Source organism: Triticum aestivum, chromosome 2A, assembly GCF_018294505.1.
Source record: "Triticum aestivum cultivar Chinese Spring chromosome 2A, IWGSC CS RefSeq v2.1, whole genome shotgun sequence".
NCBI classification, from domain to species: domain Eukaryota; kingdom Viridiplantae; phylum Streptophyta; class Magnoliopsida; order Poales; family Poaceae; genus Triticum; species Triticum aestivum.
Genome location: NC_057797.1, coordinates 448011470 through 448017469, shown reverse-complemented (window position 1 = coordinate 448017469; position 6000 = coordinate 448011470).

The window sequence follows — 6000 nt, the reverse complement described above, 5'->3', positions numbered from 1 at the left end:
GACCACAGTAGCTCTGAAAAAATGCATAACGGATTTGTGGGTTCACCTTCCTGGATGGTGCTTTTCTTGTGATAGTGTCATAACTGATAAATAAATATATCTACATTGCTTCACATGCTAGATGATTTTGGTGGCCTACTGTGTGACGTATACTTGACTGGTGAGGGCTTAAAAAGGGGCCTTGGTTTCAAAACTCTGTTTGTGCACTATCTATATCCTCTATTGTGAAGGAACTGGATGGAGCAAGGTCCACATGCCTTAAATTTCTTAAAGATCTCCTGCACTCGCTTAATTTTCCCAGTGGAGTAAGCAAAAGCTGGGTCCAGAACTACTGCATGCCTAACGCAAAACTTCTTTTATGCACAATCCCAGTGCGGGAGTGTGAATTGATGATCCCACTACATTGGTTAACTGAGTGCAATGGTAATACCGTCTGAATTGCCTCACCCTCTTTATACTGCCTGATTTCACTTCTTAGTCATTGTTGCATTCAGCAAAAGATAAACTTCTTATACTGATATGGTATTTTTTTCCTTAAGAAATATTGTAATGGCCATATCTTTTCTTATCTTCCATTGTTATTGATTTGTTTTTGATAATTTTAATTCTTATTTTTCAATTATTATCTCTATGTATGCAAAAAAGCTGGATTCATGACAAGTTTATTTAGGAGAATAGTTATGCCCAAATTTAATAAACTTTTGCTGAACATACAGTATCACATAAATCCTTCTATCAGAGTGTTGTAGGTGCCATGAGCTAGACACGTATATGTACTTCTCATTTTGTTTCAATCAAATGGCATCACATAGCATATGTCCTTGCATGCTATGTAATGTTTAGTCACAACAAGTGGGGTAATGTTTTGTTCATATCTAATGTAGAAATGTAGAATCGTGCTATTTAAGAGGTACATATAGATTTTTTTATAGGTGTTAAGTACATATTTAATTATTTCCTATATGTTGCAATGCAGCCCATTTGATATGATGTTTTTTAGGTTGTATGATTTTTTTTCTCCCGTTGCAACGCACGGGCATATTTACTAGTATATCTATCCCTAATAATAAAGCACGGATTGACTCCGTGGGTTCACCGTCACAATATGTTTTCTTTCTATGAATTTACGCTTTTGGTTTGAATTTAAAACATATACATGAGGTGGTACTAAAGCGTTGATCGACCACGAATTTGCTTCTTCCTCCGTAAATTTGCACTGGGCCAGCGCGTACACTCGAGTAGATTCTCGGCCCAATAACAAGCATGTTCCCATGGGCCACCCAGGCGGACATCCAAGAAAAAGCTAAAAAGAAAAGGCACCGCGTTGCAAGAATTCGAACACACGACCTCGCTAACTCTGAGATGGAAGTCACGCCATTCTAGCCAGCTGAGTCTGCTAACTGATGTGAATAAAACAAAGCTATTTCTTAATTGTAGACTACAGCCAGACGTGGAGGTTGTGGGCCAGCTGAACATGCAGGTAGCCATAATAAGAATCCTAATTCAACTTAGCTACATGTAGAAGTCTATAGAAAAGTACCTATGTTTTCGGTTCATTTCGTACGTACTTCTTACAAGCTACATTGTTTCTCAGCTGCAAAAAAAAGGTCTTCTCTATTGAGCCGTCAGCAACAAGAATGGGCTCTGCTGGAAGTCACGAAAAAGAAGCGCCGAAAAATAATACTTCGCTAGGGATCGAGCTTATAACTTCCCGTCGAGTATAAGCTGCAACAATCAATTATCATTAGTCCCATATTGCTCCCTTAAACTTATTCACATCAATTTATATACGTTTTACCCAAGATCCACGAGACATGGATGTTGGATTTATTGGGACAGAGGGAGAAAATCTACTAAATTATATGTTGGCTAAATTAAATAGAATTTGTGAGGCGTTTGTGGTGGAATAAAGGAAGATAAGAGAGAGACCATCGGATTATATGTTGGCTAATTATGATGGGGTTCATTAGACATGGGAGAGACTGAGGTGATCCATGATGGAACGAGTGGGGGCTCTCCGATTAAATCTAGACACGCATATTTGAGGGAGAGAGTGGGATTCGTGAGCCCATTTGGAGATTAAATCCGTGCTTCATGCATACAGTCGACTAATCAAACTTGATTCGTGAATCGCATGACCAAAGGGTGAGGTCATGGGGAGTACATCGCCTGTTCTGTACCAGACGCCTTGAAGGGAGATTGTGGGATTTGTGAGTTCATGGAACAAAGGTTAGATTGCCTAGCAGGATATAGTCGTATCATAGCACGACTGTGTGGTTTGATCTATGACCTTCATGTATAGAGAAAATCTTACCTCTAAATTATAACATGGAATAAAAATCCTATTAAACCCGTGAAAAAAAGCCAAGTAGTTATGCTTCCCCTTAATATTTATATCCATATCAATGGTCATGTATATTCTACAAGATGTACATAATTCTTAGCTTTTGTTGCATCATATTTGCTGATCAGTGAATAAAATGACATATCTTCTAGATTAATTCCTCAACAACTTTTGTTCCACTATATTTATATAGTGGAAAATTAATCATCTATAGCGGTGCTATAGTAGTTTTAGCAGGTAAAAGTGCACACATTTTTTATTTTTACCCGTTGCAACGCACGGACCTTTTTGCTATTGCTATAATCTATCCCTAATAATAAAGCACGGATTGACTCCATGGGTTCACCGTCACAATACGCTTTCAGTTTTTTTTCAACATGTCCATATTTTTTCCAATATAAACGATGTGGTACCATTTCGGGGACGTCCTATATACGGTCGTACATCTGGTCATCTAGCAATCAGGCGGCCCATCTAGCCGCAACAGCCCATCCGATCGATTGGATCTCCGCATATCCATCAGCACGGGAAGCAGCGACCCAGCAATCAGAATCTGGGGGCCCATCTAGCGCGCGAAAAATAATCCCTGGTGGAAATAGGCACTGGAGCGAGCGATCGAACTCCTGCCATGGCGTTCAGTCTCCAAAGACACATGCAACCAAGCCACGCCTGATGCTTCTTTAATGGAAAGGCAAGTTGTGAAAGGAAAGAGAAATTAAAAGAAGGAAAGGAATGGAATTATGGGCTACATGTCCCGATTGAAAGAAAAGGAGAAATTAAAATAAGGAAGAAATTATATCAAGAAAAGAGTGTCCTACTTCACGTAAAATGCATGATGGCTATCAACGTGGCCGAGATTTTCGTCCATTGTCCAATACTTTTGAATTGTATATGTACATACAATCCTATGTGAAATTCAAGTCGTACATTCTCGAAGGTCGCCTTTAGTCTAGGAATAGGGTGACAAGGGTGTTGACATTTAGGCTGGTTGGCGGCGTGCATCAGTCAATGGCCTTTGACTTTTGGCTCCTGTTTGAGGCACTCAGAGCGTGAGGATCGTCCTAGGCACGACGCCATCAAGTACGGCCAAAGGCACTAGGTGCGCTCAGAGGTACAGTGTTGCCTTGACCCGGCCGACCTGATGCCGATGCGCCAGCCGCTACGACGCCAATCCCCTACAGGCGACAAAGAAAACAAAGCAGCGTCAGTAACGGTTACTCTACTAACAAAGTACAACAGGGGTAGATAGCACCCTATCATTTATTATTTTGCGATTTGGGCTTCCAATTTATTTTATTTATGGATAAGTTTCTACTTCCTCTGTTTGTTCGTCGAAAACCTCACGAAGGACTCCGGCTCTCCGACCACTTGACTGTGTCACACACTCGTGGGATGAACCACGACAGTGTCTCCAAGATGAGACTTACATGATTTTTTTTCCCGTTGCAACGCACGAGCATATTTGCTAGACGTTTAAAACTCCCTGACGTTTCTGACATTAAACCCGCGGTATATATCAAATGTTTTTTAAAATACGCATATCTTCTAAATCGTAACTCCAAATTAACATGTTATATACGAAATTTGATTAGAAAAATATATATAATCTGAATATGATGTTATGTTACCCGTTAACTATTTAAAAAAACTATCTAGGATGCAATCTTGATCAACAATACATATCAAATGTTTTTAAAAATACTCATATCTTTTAAACCGTAACTCTAAATTTAACAAAGTTGTATATGGAATTTGATTAGAAAAATATATAGAATATGAATATGATGTTATTTTACCTATTAACCATTTAAAAAAACTATCTATGATGCAATCTTAATCAACGCTACATATCAAATGTTATTTTACCTGTTAACCATTTAAAAAAAACTTGCGCTTTTGTAGGCAAAGACCATCTTTATTTGGGCCGTAGCTACAAATAGTCAGATTATAGACCATTTTGTGTAAATTAAGAGTGTGTGGTATTCTTTTCTCCCGTTGCAATGCACGGGCCCTTTTGCTAGTCTATCCCTAATAATAAAGCATGAGTTGACTCCGTGGGTTCACCGTCACAATACGCTTCTTCTTGTGAATTTACGCTTTCAGTTTGAATTTAAAGCATATACTTGAGGTGGTACTAAAAAAACCGCTACCAAATTACATAACCACAATAAATAAGTAAAAAGCCGCTTTGTACTGCTAATTCGGGACGAGCCGCGCCAATACGCCGTCGCTTCCCTAAGCTACCCCTCGAGCTTCCTCCTGCGCCCGACCGCCCCGGCCAGACCTCCTCCACCTCGCCTCGCCGCCGGCGACCAAACCCTCGCCGGACCAGCAGATGAGCAGCGCATCTCTCTCTCCCTTCATTCTTCTCTCTTCCTCACATCTCTCTCTTCAGGACGCCAGGAGCTCCACAGCCGCCGCCATGAGTTGTCCGTGCTCGGATCCGGCGAGATCCGGCTGCGGGAAACCCATCCCCACCACTCCCACGCTAGATCTACACCGCCCTTGCCGTCCCCCGTCGGAGTTTGCCTCCAGCGCCGCCGCAAGCCACCTCCTGCCTATGCCCTTGTTCAAGGAGAACGTCGACCAAGCCTGCCGCTCGTGTGGTGGGCCGCGTGACCCTCCAAGGCCCAGCACAGCGCTCGCGCCCAAGCCCAACCTCCCTGGCCCAGCCGCGTAGCCACCTCATGCATGGCTCTTAATTAAAGCTGATTGGATTCTCTAATAAAACGTGATTGTGGGCACGGCCTGGGATGGTGCTGCATTGGTAGCTGGTTTGAATATTCTCAAAAAAAAATTGGTAGCTGGTTTGAAAAAGTGTATGTGTATGCCCAATATTTGCTAGGAAAAATGCATCTGTACATCCATAAAAGTAGGAACAAATGTATGTGCGTGACTAGACAACGTGGCCACCAAAAAATTGAAGGAGATAATAAACCTGAAAAATATGAAAATCCAAGTACATGCCAAATTTTATTAAAAGTAAAAAAAGACAAAAATCCAGCGAAAAATAAATTGTTTTTTTTGCATGTAGTTGTCTTCCTTTTAATCTTTCACATACAAACACGAATTTTGATGAAAATTCACACAAATATACTACATTTTTTTTACTTTTTGGATAAAAACTTGTTTCTAAAAACGACTACAATGTGCCCATGCTCCAAAGTGACTATTCGGATTAATCAAAAAGCCTACATGAAGTACGGTTAAAAATGGGAAGTGAAGTAAAATGTGGAATCACCACGTGGCATACATGATAGTATTATTATTTTGTTATTTATTATTTTTCGAGGGCTTACTTGATAGTATTATGAATGTATGTTGAGGAAAGAATGCATTAAGAGAAAAATAACATCCATGGTTGCATTATTTTTTAAGTCAATCTATTGGAATAATCATAAAAAATAATGCCAAAGAAATATTTTTCTCTATTGCAACACATGAAAATATTTTGATATACCTACAGTTTGAATTATCATTTGTACCTGGTGCTAGCAGGAGGATGGTGTGTGGGTTGACGATGGCGGCGATAGCAACACTCGAGCGGGTGTTAGGCCATCGTCTCGTGAGGATGTGTAGAAGGTTGGTTTGGTGCCTGGGGTGACCTTACATCTTCATAGACGGCCGTGTCGGGCAGTCGCCGCCAGTCATTGAAG